At 39.5% G+C, this 15750-nt stretch overlaps 1 protein-coding gene across 1 annotated transcript in view; it reads right to left on the bottom strand.

Moving 5' to 3' along the window:
* Positions 1 to 15750, bottom strand: part of NRIP1 (nuclear receptor interacting protein 1) — a 79898-nt gene that overhangs the window by 20842 nt on the left and 43306 nt on the right. Inside the window, 1 exon segment of the mRNA XM_037377846.1 lies at positions 3739 to 3787. The gene's annotated coding sequence lies outside the window, so the exon portion shown is untranslated.

Here is a 15750-nt window from a genome sequence, read left to right as displayed (position 1 = left end):
CCAGACATACCTTTTGACACTTAAATAAGAGGAAGAAAAGGTGTTTGGGGTGATACAACGTCATATGATGTTCAAAGGTGTACCACTGCCACAAAGTTTAGATGCTCATTGTAGTAAGTAGTAATTTAATGATAGTGTGCTTTGTACTTTACTTCTGAATCCCCACTTTCAACATCAGCACCAGTTCTGATGTGAGACTAGACATGACTGGGAGCTGTTTATATTTAGATAGAGAGTTATGTCCTATAAATAGGACCGTTAGCGCTAGTATGCAAGCTTTTATTGGTGCTCATTTGGGGTGACCTGCGTAACCCACTTGTATGCTGGGCACCTCAGACTTTGCCAGTAAAACCTTCATGCCATCACACACCCTCCTGCATCTTGTTTCAGCTGCACTTCAACATTTGTTTACTGTTTCCCACTTAATTTTTAATAGGTATTACATTTCCAGCACTCTACCTGTGCGACTGAGTTGGCTCAGCTACTAATGAAAAGGCCTTAAATGAAAAAAAAAAAAAAAACAAACCAAAACCAAAAACCCAAAAAAACAACAAAGGGAGGTTTTAGAAAGTTGTCTCCTTTTTGAAAGCATCCTTCACAAGAATTAGATTGTCACCCTTTTAAGCTATAGGATTGCCTGAGGTACTACAGCCAGATACAAATCACTCTGGAAGCCTGTGATGCGAGCTTCTAGCACAACAGGTATAGGTGTTTTTAGCCCTGACAGTGATTCATCAGATCTTAAAACAGTCACTGGTTTAAGATCAAATTGAGTTAAGTTGTAGACCTCAGGGCAATACAATTCTGCCCTTCCTCAGTGCCTCCTTTCCTAAACCCTTTCAGAAAAACAGGAGAAAACGGGAGGTTTGGTGTTTTCCTGATGTTGTAGCCCTGCTCTCCCACCCCCCAATGGAATTTCCATCTTCCCTACTTTGTGACAAAGCTTCTCACTACACTGAAGTATTAGGAAGGAATAAAATAAAAATAAAAATTTAAAAAAAAAGCGACAATGACTGTGATTCAAAATAGGAAAAAAAAAAAAAAAAGAAAAAAACCCAAAGAGGTTCATTCAACATCCACAAACAAATCAGCAATCTGCTTTGAGAGCCAAGAACACATTAAAATGTGTATATAAGACATTTCACAACAAACAACATTCTAGGAAACACATTAGTTTATTAGCAGTATAGCTATCCAACACTTCAAACTCTAAAGCAAGTGTATTTGGAGTCATATAGCTTATTTAAGTTTACTAACATATGAAAATTCAAATGTGTGAAACAGCTTTTACTTTAATTGAGCTATACTAGAGTGAATAACTGTTCATTCACTGTGATGTTAGGTCTTCTCTCACGCTTACGCTAAAAAAACCCCAAGAACATCCCAACTTTATTTAATCATCACAATCAAACCTTTAATAAAAAGTCAGCAGCAGTGGTTTTTTTTATTTTTTGTCTGGGCTGTTTTTTGTTTTTTCCTGGTTAAATACAAGTTCACACTCTTTACACACATAACCTGCAGAAGCAAGGGGGTTCTGTTAGTTCTACATTTTGGACTGAATTCCCCATTTTTCAAGTGGCAGGGATATGACAGGCTGCTATCAGCAGCCAGTGGCAGTTTTGATCTCTTTCTTACTGTGACACCATGGAGGAAATGTCTGAAACCCAACCGTACTCTGTTCCTCTTCGGAGAGCTCAAACAGGCTGAGCCGAAGCTTTCCTCACAGAGACCCTAACGTACACCACTTCAAGTGCACTGTCTTTTAAAAGGAAGCAGTGACAAACTGCCAATGTAGCAACAAAAATGAATATGACAGCTAACACAAAGAAGAGAGCACTTCTGGTCAATTTAGTAGTCAAGTAGCACACAACGATGGATTATCCTGAAGCACTGGATGGCTGCCAATGCCCAATTCTGTAAAGGTACTATTTATTTATTTTAAAGGAAAAAAATATAGTTTTGTGGTTGTATTTACATGTGTGAAATGGCAAACAAAGTTTTTAAAAGTGTTAAAATATCACATGCATGAATAGTTTAATAGTAAGTCCTTTAACTTTATACTTTAACTTATTTTTCCTAACGTAAGTAGATCTATGGATCAACAACAGGACAACAAAATAATGGCAAGATTATGCATACGTGCAAATTCGTGCATGACAGGTGTCTAATTGATGCAACATGTATTAAGGCTGCAGAATTATGCACATGATAGATGGGCATCTACCATACTGAAAACCAGTAATACATCACCAGTTTAAGCATCATAACTATGAAAACTGGTTCACATTACAATTTGAATATTTTTCTACTATTCAGGACACAGCACAGGATTCCCTTTCCCAAACAAGATGTGCAAGATCAGTCATTCCAGCTTTCCCATTCCTCAAGTTGTTCCGACACACACCAACCATAGCAGGCAATCTGGTTTCTCATGCGCTGGAAGTCTGACACCAATTCATCAGTGAACAAAATCAGATGGTGGTAACAATGAAAGGCAGTGGGAGGTAGGTGGTGAATTTGCCTTTGTGTATCTTGCCTCAGCTTTAAGGGAGGTGAAAACTCCCTGGATGTATCTCAAAGTTGTAATAACAGTTTTAATCTGTTCACTTCATGTCTACTGATAAAGTATATATATAGAGAGAGTTGGGTAACTGCCATAAAACAAAAGACCTAAAAGTTATGAATCCAGTAAATAAGCTACCTTCATGAAGTTTCATGTGTTTAAGCCATGTATCACATATTATAAAGTTATTATTTAATAGGTCTTATCCATAACCACAACTCTATCAACTCAGCTGATTAAGCTGGAAGTAATACCTAGCCTATCTGCCATGGTAGAGATCTCAGCATGGCTGACAGGTCACAACTCATGTCCTTTGTGTTATATAAAGCCTTCTTTCCTTGATATATCTGGAAGAGTCATTTCCCAGCTCAATATGCCATCAATAACTTACTCCAGCATTTTCTGAATCATTATATAGTAAGGCATTGTCAACGACCTGAAGATAAGTTTCATCAACTGCCTGTATTCTATTTTAAAAAAATAAATTTTTGTTTGTTTTTTAATGTCTTCGTAAGAATCCTGTCATAAAGCTGAAGAAGGTGGGTTTTGTTCAACCCCTGTTGCTAAATTTCATCAGTGAGTGATACCAAAAGAAGTTCACTGAATACTACATTAATGTGGTTTCATTCAACAGCAATTCAGGCTCATACGTACCTGTAGAATCTTACAAAACCACAAGATGACTCACAAATACCAAATTAATGCAGAAGCCAATCATACTTGATAGGGAGGTACAAGCTAAAAAAGGGCAGCAAAGAAACACCAGGCAGGGAAAAAATCAAACCAAACCAAAACAAAAACCAAGCAAACAAACAAACTAAAAAAAAACCCCACCACCAAAATCCAGTCCTCTCAAAACGACTTTATGCTCTAAAGCACAGTTTAAAATCCATTTGTTGAGAAAAGGCCAGAAGCTCTGGTGGGCAGGTGATCACGTCTCCAGCTTCCCAGGAAACTTTTAGCAGATTGTTAGCTTGGCACCCTAGTTACCCATCTCAGGAGAAAGAGATCAAAAACTATCTGGGGATGTAAAACAAGCCACCCTCCAACTCAGAATTCTTAAGGATAAGGACCAAAGTTAGTGTAAATTAGATAAAGTTACCACTCCATGCCTGGGGTTAGAAAAAATACAGGTTAATAAACTTCTTCCCAAATTCAGGGGCAGAAACTCGTACCTTTCAAGTGTCAGTGCTGGATCTTTGTGAATCTGATTTTCACTTCACCCTGTCAAAAATAAATACATTATAATCAGGATGCAGAAACTTACGGTGGAAAACAATTTTATTCCTACTGTAACAGGAAAGTCATTGTTAATTAAGTAATAGCTCATGAAAAGGAGCCCGTCTTGCTTTTTAACAAGGTATCAACAGACTAGAAGAGTTTTCCCTCAATTGGTTATACTTGTGGGTCAGCTTGTTACAGTGAAACCAAGCTATGCAAGCTGGCAAAGGTATGACACCAGAGAGGGTATAGTTCTCCTTGCCCAGTTAATACTATCAGCTTTGTCAAACAAAAAAACAAACAAAAAAAGATAAAGTTGTCATCAGGGGATTATCTTTATTCTGACACCCCTGCTACCCATTTACCCATGATAACTTCAAAAAACTAAGCAAAACAAAATGAACAACAAACACTTGACACTGCATCCTGCTTTTCTAAAACCGTATTCATCTTTTCCCACTCTTATCCTTAAGTTACTCTCACTTAGACTTTCAGTTCCCTGCCTACAACCCACACTTCTGTAACATTACCAACATCCAACGACCCTTCCACACTACACAAAACACAGCTGTAATCCTTCCCCTCAAGACACTCTAACCATATAACCCTTTACTTCAAGTTTTCAATTGTTTTTTGCTTGCTCTAGATTAAGTTTAAAATTTCTCATCTGAGTTCTACAGTCATTAATAACTCTTTCATTTCTACCCACATAGCCTAACCACTTATTGTGTCCTTCTTCCTTACCCTTTTGTTTCCACAAACACTCATTTTTATTGTAATACTCGGGCACCTCACACACAGGAAATTCCATTATGCTCCTGCACTGCTCCCCAGGCGAAGATCATCTACACTCTGGAGGCTATTTCTTCCTCTCCACCAACAGTAAATCACCATAGCAAAAATTAATCCAAATCCACCAAAATACCTCCTGCAAAACCACAAGCCAAAACACAAGTGATGTATGCTGCCTGCCTTTCCTCCCCGATTCACACTGTACTGTTTGTTCCCTTTCCCTCATCACGGTCTATATGAACTATATAAAGCACCTGTGAGATGCTGAGTACATACGTAATACAAGTTCAACTGGACAACAACTAAATGAAGCCCCAAAGCAACACTGGCCTCCAGAATATGTATGTTTTCCTCTCTTACAAAAGAAAAAAAAAAAAAAAAAAAAGGCATTTATTGTTTTTGCAATGTAATGATACATGTTGCTGTAACAATAGTTTTCACCTGACACCTTTCTTTTAGTACATATGACTGGAGGGGAAGGAAAGAGTGATACAGACTAAAAGATTAGCAGAACACAAAGACTAATTATATGGAAAAAAGGGTACAGGAAGGGCCAAAATATAATGTAGAAGGGCTAAAATACTGCATCAAAGGACTCCCCGAATCCTGAGCTGCTGCAATTAAAAATCTAGTGATGGCTCTTTCCCTTCCCTGGCTGGAACAATAACAACATCCCTACCCCAATGCAATCCATTTTCACTTCAGAAGGCACAGATGGAAGAAAGACCAGAGAAGGAAAGGAAATACTGCTCCTAGGGAAACTTCTTTTCAGTGACAACATTGTATTTATTTATTTATAATCATGACAGCAAACAGTGCCAAAGATGACACGAGCAAGGAAGCTTTTGAGAAGGAAGGTGAAGGCAGAGAAAGTACCTGTCTGAGGGACTGGTTAAACATAAACCCAAACCTCCTTCAACGGAACAAAGGAAGCTTTCTGTGCCTCAGCTGTCACAACAAAATAACCTTCTGCGTCCAAACAGCAGGCTTAATTCTGCAAGTTCTTCACTTTTTTTTGAACATAATTTCTCCTCCTACTCCTCAAATCAGAGGGATTTGATTTACTGTGTCTACCTCTGATTTCAGTTTTATTGCAAGTCAAACTTAACCCTTCCTCCCACAGCCCCTTTGGTACCTCTCTAGTAAATCATGCAACCCAGAGCTTGCTTGTAGCACTTCTGAAGGTGAACAGTTTGGCTTACCAAGAATAACCTACTGGGATGCAAATTCCACTTGTCTTCTTTATATGCTGCCAGGTTTATGACAGAAAGTCTGTCTGAGCTTGACATTTGCAGGGAAACACTGCATGGCATAATTAGTATTGTAAAATATTTTATATTCCCGTAAATTCAGACTACAACCCCAAAGTGCTTACAAACTACAATAAAGATACAGGGATAACTAAGCAGAAAGGAAGGGCTGTAGGATAAAAGTCAGCGTAAGGAAGAAAAGCATCAATGGCAGGTGAAGACAGTGAAGCTATACAAGCTGCCTGGGACACTGTCTCACAAGTGTGAAGTCCCAAAGAGTAAGAAAAAGAAGGGCACAAACAAGGTGATGTAGGATACTGCACACTGTAGAAGGATACAAAAGCAATTTGCTTCGTTCACATACAAAGCCAGAGATGAAATTCTAGGCAGCATGGTTCCTAAAACATCAGCTGTGTTTCTCTACCACTGTAGGAAGTATTTCCACTGAACTGCAATAAACATCATGTTACAATGCATATGGATGGCAAGTCAGAATCTTCAGAGGGTTACATTATTTTTACTGTGATCTTGACCAACGAAACAAGAGGGAGGACTGAAAGATCTAAAACATCTTGACTCTGTAATCTGTTGTTGAGAAAGGGGTGGGAGGGAGGGAGGAAGGGAGGGAGGGAGGAAAATCCTAACTTACTCCCTATGCACCATTCAGACTAAAAGCTCCACTTCTATTGGGGATGGGAGTAAGATTCCAAAATGAAAATTAGTAGATGAAACTATTCCTGTAATTCACTTCTACATATAAGAAGCAAAGTGTGCACTGAATGTAAATTATTTTTGTCAGCTACCCAGTAAGACATGACTGACTAAAGCACATGGAGTAACAGCCTCCTTTTTGCTAATACATCTGAACATATTACTGAAAGCACCTTTCTCGTGTTTTCCATAAATTCTTGTATTCACCTTTAATTACTTTATTTTAAAGCAAATGGGTATTTTCCCAGAGCAAGCATGATCCACGTTCCTCACAGATATCAATCATGAGAAAGGTGATAGTATTTATGACAGTTTTCCTAATGCACATCCAAAAACCCCAGACTATTTGATAGGGATACCTAAGCAAAAACCTTTGCCACTCTAGGTACTATCACTAAAACCCCTCTTGTTAAACAGCCTCTTTGTTCGATTGGCAAATTTGATTACTAGTTTAATTTTTGCATAGTAAAGCTCATCCAGCCATTTTTAATTTCAGATTGGTTTGCACTCCATCATGACCAGCTAAATGCTACAAAAAACCCTTGACATTGTGACCTCATAAATCATGGAGAACAGAAGAAATGCTCTCAGGAGCAGGGAACTGTTGATAAGAGACTTTTTCCTCCGTTGACTGTACTCTGTCAGCTGTAACTATGTGCAAGAGTCCACACTTGCAAATTACACCAAACATGTATCTGAACTACCCTTCCATGAAATTATTTTCTTTGTTAAAGTGATAGTCACAGATAGAGAAGCTAAGAAGATGAAATTGTCTGATGTTGACCAAGCATCCAATTTTTTTTCAATGCAATATACAACCATCATTTAAAAACTCCGTAATTAAAAAAAAAGTGATATACTCCACAACCAAGCGGCAGACAGTAGGCAACACTACTAACTATAGAAGGGATTTTCATAGACTATCCATCTTCTACAGGAATCTAGAAAAGAAAATCCCAAACTATTTTGGATTTGAGTGAACTAGAGAATTCAATACCATAAAAGCCCCCACTCACAAACTAATGACAAGTAAAAGGCATTTCAGTTACCAAAGACCTATTTCAATCTGACATCTAAATATCTGGTGTTAGATGGTTGCTGCTCTTTACAGACTGATCACAGTAATTTCACTCCTTTGTTGTTCACCAGGACCTCTCATTACATGCGCTGTGCGGATCTAAACCACATTGGAGGCTACCAGGCACCACAAAAAAAAAAAAGTTATTCCACCTCTGAACAAAACAGAATGCTTTACAAACATCAGTGAACGTTATCACAGCAGTCCTTTGGAATACTCCCACTTTACACATGAAGAACAGCAAGCACAGGGGAAGATTAAGCAAGTTGCCCACAGTCACATAAAGTCCATTTTCACAGCCAAGGAAGAAAGATTTTCTGACTCTCATTTTGGCCCTTTAATTACAAGACATTCTGTCTCTACAGTTTGGGGGTGGGGGGGTTCTGTTGTTGTTTGGTGGCTTGTTTGTTTGTTTCTACTAGTGAAGCAGAGCAACAGTTGAGTACACCAAACTTGAGGAAACAATGGGACTTACTGAAGGAATAGGACACCACAGTAAATGCCTTTATTTTCCAAAATAAGAAAAATTACCAGCACTGCCATCACGCTTAAGAGGAAATGTGTGTCAGTCAAGTACAGTCAATGTAGGTTTTCCCCTACACCTGCTCAAACAACTTTCTCTCCAAGAAAATCACCGTATCAGTACTGAGCTGAAAAGATGAATGATCAAAACCGTAATTCCACCAACTTTTCCTATTTCTCAGAGATCTGACATGCTAAAACAGTCCTCACGAGCCAGGCAAGCCCTATGTAGGTGACTGGAAGGACCATTGCACATCATTAGCAGGTAGTTTTGTAGCAGCAGGTCTTCCAATCCACTGACCACTTTCAGCACCTTTCCTAACCAAGAACAATAAAGTCCTTTTTATCCTGAAGCAAGGATCTTTCATAGTGAAGTACACATAAGCGTGTATACATGTCTAAGCACTTCCTTCTCAAACAGGTCCATTTTTATTTCCTTGCTTTAGAAAGCTGTCAAAATCTGCTTTTTACTAGTCCGATTCAGCTGCAATACATTCACAGCACTGGATCACTCAGGTGGGCTAGAACAGGGGCTGTGTTCATCCATACGCACACCAATGTATAAACACTCCAGAGGTCCATCCCAGAAGCAGAGTGATGAAGGAAAGGTGGCTGAAGCTTCAGCAGCAAGTGAATTCAGACGGGCAGCTTCGTCTGCATGTGCTGAACTGCTCCATGATGCCCAGGCTCTGGAATGCCAAATTACAGCAAGCCTGACTGAGCATCCTCTGCAAGTTGCACCAGTAACTAGAACTAAAGACTACAGAAACAAGGTTGCCTCCCATTTAAACAGAGCCAAAAAGCATAGGAAGAATATTCATCCCTTAATAACCAGCATTAGCATTTTCCCTGTTCAGTTCCCACAAACTCAAATTCCAACTTCAGAAACTGCAAGTTTCCAAATTGACCAACCTCAATAAATAATCTACTCCCTATACTTGTCCACTTGTAGCACCTGCAGATACCTGCCCCACATGCCCTTTGTCAAAGTGAGAGAAAACAGATCAAAGTGGCTGCCACTGGCTTTACAAAACATCTAAGTCTGCGAGGAGGGGAAGTATCACAAACTTTCCAACTGCTAATAGTCAGTGACACTTCTTGTTGAAGTTCCAGAAGCGAAGATCCACGTAAAGGAAAAAAAGGTGTTTGGAACTTTTAACATGCCCCAGGTTTTTCAAATGGCTTCCAGAGAAAAGATTAGACAAAGATGTATTCATCTTGTCTACTCTAGGTCATTTACCACAATGGCAATAGGCAATCACGCTAGAACCAAGACCAGGTCCCAATTCTTTCTACAGTTTTACATCTTAAAAACACACAAAACCTTAGATGCAGATTTCCACTTTCTTATCCTACCACGCTCACCCCCTCAAGTAAGATTGATCACATTTTTACTAACAGCTTCATTTCAATCATTCAATCCCACACTGCTGCTGCAGATGCTTTGTCCAGTGATCAAGAAAAAGATGCCAAGTATTATTTCATCAAGGCCTTGTAAAATCCTCCCCCATCACCCCAACAGAGTTATCAGCAACACTTCTAATTTCCAGGGAAAGTTTACCAACACAATAGCCAAATAATTCCCTCCAGAGGTTTCGAAGCAGTCTCAGTTCAGTACACAAGGCCATTAATTACAAAAGTGCCGTTAGCATTAGCGGGAATCTGGTAGCTACAGCACTGGCAGAGTTAAGGCTACCTTCAGTATCTGCACGGAAAATCTATTTACTTAGAAGAAATTACGCAACACCTCAGCTTCCTCTTTTCTTTACTATGGTAAAGCATGGGAACAGCAGGAATGGGGGTGGCGATGGCGAACAGGCATTTCACAGTCTCAAGCAGGGCACAGCTATCTTTCAAAAACGGACCTAAGCTGGAATTTGCCTCTAAAATCTGCCCAAACTTATGATACGCTCAAGCACCAATGCTTACTTAAAACTTAATTATTTCCAGAGAAAAGGCAATGTTATACAGTTAACCAATGCTGGAATCAACTGCATACCTTCAGCGTGAAGTCAAAATGTTTTTTAAAACCTGATCAATTTGATTTCATTGGGCTTTTGGTTTTGTTCCCCTCCCCACCCCACCCACCACTCCAATATATCAGTCCACTTCAGGCCAAGTTATATTCCAAAATTCTCATCAAGATTTTAGTGTTATCAGGCATGCTCATTCAATAAGGTGGCAGTAAAAGTTTCAATTCTGCAAAACATTCTTCTATTGCTCATTAAAAAACAAAACAAAACCAAAGAGAAAAATCACATGCTACCCAAGCTGATATATTCCATGGCACTAGGAAAATGGAGATATCAAAGAAAACATACTCATCACTCCTCTTTTAACTACACTCTAAAGAGTCTACCTCGTTTCTGTACTGAGACACTAATAATTGACAAAAAAAACAAACAAAGAAACAAACGAACCCCCCCACAACTCCCAGAACTTGCTCTACTCAAAAGAGGAATTATAGAAAGTCTCAAAGCAGTCACAGCAATCTTGACTGGTAAAATGTTTTCAAGGACTTGGATTTAATCATGTCATTTTCTTTTCCTCTAAGCATTTATTTAAAGTCATAGGTTGAATTATTTATGAACAAAAGTTAATTGCATTGAAATGCAGTATTGCCCTGTATTTACCTAACACCTTCTTCAGAACTCTAACTGCCTGCCACTAACCGGTTAAAATCTACAAGAAGTCAGTACAGAATCTAAGATAACATTTAACCATTTCTGCCATATTACTGCAGTTAACTTCCAAAATCTTGTTAAACACTGTGAATTCCCTTCATCTTGTGATCTGCTGTGTAAACTGTACAACTGTTTTTACCGACTCTTATCATTACAACACTTGTTTCTATTTAAAAAAAAATAAATATATATATCCAGGGTAAGAATAGCTCACTCACAAAATAATTCCTTTGAATAATTAAGTTTTGACTCCTTAGTTGTAATTAATCAATATTTGAGTAGTCACATCACAGAGCTTCCCTATCCAAGGTTCTTCGAAATTTTCTTAACTGTCACAGGATCTCGAAGATCAGCGACTTGCATGCATAAGGCTGCATTCACACTCTTTGCAAGGTGTAAAATGTAAGCTCAAGGGTACACTCATATAAATATACTGCACATCTATAAAGTGTTAATCTTAAGTCGGCAAGGCCATATGACAGAAGTAACTATTATAGTGCATGACTGCTCCTCAGCATTTTCCAAGTCCCCCATTTCCTTAAAGCAACTCACTCCCTTGTCACCTGCCACGACAAAGAGTAGAGAGAGGATTTCACAAATACCTCTGTGGCTTGCGCATGGTGATAACACACCAGGAAAGATGGATTTTCATTTTCTCATCAAGTTATTAGATTAGGTTTACATGCAGGTTTAAATGCCCAGGAGGAGTCTGCCACCTGTCCTAAACTTAATTAGTCAGGAATGTCTGCATGACAAGAGCAGATACTTCAGATGTTTTAGACTGACCACAAGCAAACATCCAAATAATCACCAACACAACTTCAGTGATGCCAAGAACGAAGCACTAAGCACAGCTCTCTGTGAAACAGCCCGAGTTTTATTAATGGAGTGCTTCATACTTCCCAAACACACAGCTCGCATTAGCGGAGCACCTATAAAACCAGAGAATCAACTGTGTAAAGTCTGCAACTGAGTTAAGGAAATGAAGAGCACCAGCTTCCTCATGAAAATACGGGTGCATATTTACACATTATTTGGGGGGAAAGATGAAGGCTCAAATCCTGTAAGGCTTTTTCCTCAGCTTTGTTCTTGTTCTGTTTACCATAGCACCACATGTAAGATTTTCGTATTTTCATACATCCCCCCCCTCCCCCCTCCCCATTCATGCAGAACCCAGTGCAGCAGATTTAGGGGAAAAAACCACACTTCCATTTAAAAAGGCAAACACATCCATGTTCAAGTATATTTCACATTTATCATCTTGCTAAAAGCTAAACAAACCCCCCTTTAAAACGTTAATTAGAATTTTATCTGTGTAGGTACTTAACAACTACTGACACAGATGGGAGCAAGTGAATACAATACAGAGAATTCAGTTATCCATCTCCTTACGTTGCCATTGGCACATAAATTTGTCTCATTAGCAGGGGCTACTTAGTTCGTTGTAGTAAACAAAGCTGCCGATACGGCAGCCTCGCATACTTTTCATTCATTCACACATTTTTCTTTATAGACTTCTAGCATGTGCCATAGAAGAGCCGAATGTTAAAACATTCTTGGAGTGTCACAATATGTAATACAATAAAACAGATTACAACCATACCTTTCTTTCACAGCAGTGGTGCCAAGCACAGGTACACTGTAGCAATCAATTTGTTCTGCAGACAGTAAGGCTTTCATAGAATACTAATGCAAAATCTCTTTTCTTTCTCCTTCGACTTGACTCCCCAATGCCCAGGTCCCGACCAATACAAGGAGGAGGGCAGAATGTCTTCTGCTGAGATAACCACAACTACTAATCAAGTATATGTGTACAAGGGCACAGGATTAAACCTCCACCAGGCTTGACTCGGGCACTGAGAGCAGCTAAACACATGCACAGCAAGGTCAGAATTAAACACGTACACACGCACGCGCATCTACTTGAGTGAACTAATTTATCACACTTTCCCACTGACTGTTTTTTACCTCAGGGGAGTAAAATTATATCCTGGTGAACTGACGATGTTCAGACACAACAGCTTCCAACAACAAATCAGATCTCACAGAAATGGGAACCGTGCTCCTAGGTGAACACTCCTCTCCCGGCTTCACAGGCTGTTTCAGAAACTCGGCGTGTGTCTGTAGGGGTGTGCATGTGTCTGTACACACATGTGTGTACCTGCACACATACGCACACATGCACGCGTGCAAGATGCACCATTAGGCATCGACTAAACAGGAACGACAGCATTAAAGTTCAAAAACAGGCAATAACTCCCTTTGAAAGAGTTTTCTTTTTGATTACATTTATCTTTACCTCTTAACATAATCAATCTATCAAGTCTAATTACAGAAGAAAGCATTTTATTATTGTCTAACATAGCAAATGTCAAACAAGCTGTTCATTTACCTTGAAGTTTATTAGCATAGAAATGCAACATGAAGATGCTCTCAAAATATTGTCACTTGTATTCAAAACATTTTCAAAAACCCACTTAGCAGGTTTTTATTGCCTGGCATCGCTGGATACTGTATTAGTTCTTGAAATAGGCATGGCATTATCTTAACTGTATTGCCCTTGAGCTAATACAAGACTTTTTCTTTAAACATTCAATTTAGATTCAACTTTTCTTCTCAGTTGTCTTTATTTAAGCACTTTTCCCACATTCCAGGCAGCCGCACACATGTGGATACATGTGTTTTCATAAGGGTTCACACACGTGCATTTCAAGTAGGAATGAATTGTGAAATTCTGAATTTGAAAAGCAGGGATTTTTCCTCCTCCTTAAGTTCTGCTCTGTCATGCACCTTCATGGCATTTTCCTTACAGTACATGCAGATTTACATTTTCCAAAAACATCGAGATGAACCCTATAAATTATCATCGGTGGGGTTTTAACACCACCGCTTTTGCACGTGATCTGTACCGAGAAGAAAACACTGTACAAATTCTCCCCAAAATAACCCCAAAAATAACGTTTGGCACTTTACTTAGAATAAATTAGCAAAATATTTTTGAAATACCAGTGGCTTTGCACAGACACCAGGAAAAAGCAGCATTAATCAATACTGATGAGTTTGTCCTTGACATACTGACCGTGTCATCGGGCTATTGTCATGTGATATCATGTCATTTCCCCACCTGGCTCATGACCTTGTCCTTTAAATGACCCAAAGCTTCCCTCAAGTAGCAGGAGGCCCCTCCCCGCTGTCTCAGCAAGGTCGAACGGGTCAGCGTGTCCTCATCTATAATCCACCACCATTTGTCAGCAGGGAGGCTGGAGGAGGCAGGCTTGCTACAAGGGGAGAATGCCCAATTAGGCAGCTGTCACACAAAGCATAGGCTGCAAAATTATCCCCTGTCAAAAGAAAGAGCAGCTGCGGGTGCCAATTACAGCAACCTTTCAACCCTTTAGGTACTGGAAACTACACAGAAGTAAATGAAGTACAATTAGTGATAACAAATCGATGAATTAGGACAGTAAATTAGAAATTACTAGCAGGTGAGCTTAGGTCTCCCATAATATTAAGGGCACAGCACACCCCAGGCAAGGGCAGGAACATACAGATTTCACAGAGCACATCAGTTTCATCCTATCCATCTTTCTTGCATGGAGCCTGTTTCACTCCACCGTTTTCTTCTCACAAGCCTCATCCAAGCCAGATAGTGCAGGGAAAGGAAAAGCAGCAACCCAAAGAAGAAAGAAGTTGTAGCGCATGATCTTCCCTCTTTATGCTGGCAAATGCAGTTTCCTTCTTAGAAGGAGTCCTCCGGGCCAGCACAATCTCCCTCTTAGTTAGCATACTCCATTTCAGCCTGACATTTGACATTTGCTGGCCTCATGTTCCAGCTGAACAAGATTTACCCCAGGAAAAAAAAAAAACAAAAAACCAACGAACAAAACAAGAGCAAAAACAACAATGTGATAAACTCTCAGTAAATTTTACGTCATTTACACTTGAAAACTTAAATCCCATGTAAGTGCTAGACTTTTGATTAGAGGGGGAAGACTTAATTCTCCGCATTTCAGTTCTCTGATGCATCATGCAGTACTATCTCCGGGCATACAGAGCCCTAAGTTTGCCAGTAAAGTTTCTGTTCAGTGCGCTATTTTTGGCCTTTTTTCCCCTTGGTAAACAATTTCCAAATATTTTTTTGCTCCTCACTATTTTCTTAAGCATCCAACCTGGAAAGTTACTGTGTGCTGGAATCACAGGGCACATCCCACAGATCCCGGTAAATCTGGCTTCTCCAGCAGGCCAGGCTGGACCCCACAGCAGGAGTGACCAAAGCCCAAGGGTGAGGCACCTCACCAGCCCCCAGGCATTTACAGACCAAGGAGTCTAGAAAACCAAGTAAGGAGGAAAAAAAAGCCAAAACAAACACCAAAAAAAAGGATAAGATTAAAAGGATGGATAATTAACATACAACCACCTCAGACCACGGGTAAGAGATGCACCAATGCCTTTAATATTTAGGTGCTCTGAGTCTAAGAAACAAACAAATCTGAGGAACAAAATTCACATTCCAAGACACCATCTCCTCTTTCCAGCCAGCTCGCAATCATTTCAAACTAAGCAAAGTTGCCATTTATCTTGTCAATTCTCTCCTTTCGTTCCCCATTCCCTAATCTGAAATCCACCTTCTTTATATTCTTATTTATGCCTTGCAACCACATTGAGTACTGAGGACAGTTGTCCAGATTTCTCCCAGCAGCAGTTCTGAAATAGTACCTCTATACTTGCACCGTAATTCATACATGTACTCACACATACACACATATTTATGCTAATACAGTCACCAAAATATGAAATGTGGTGGAAATTCAGTCACTGATCTCCAAGAAGCAATTTCCTGTGGCTATGTCTTGATCTCTAGCCAGCGCAGAATATTTCACTGTTCAAAAAAAAAGAAATAGTAATACTCTTGGTTTCACAACTCTGATA

The sequence above is a fragment of the Falco rusticolus genome, chromosome 2, assembly GCF_015220075.1.
Source record: "Falco rusticolus isolate bFalRus1 chromosome 2, bFalRus1.pri, whole genome shotgun sequence".
Lineage (NCBI taxonomy): Eukaryota > Metazoa > Chordata > Aves > Falconiformes > Falconidae > Falco > Falco rusticolus.
This window is presented reverse-complemented; position numbering and strand designations above follow the sequence as displayed.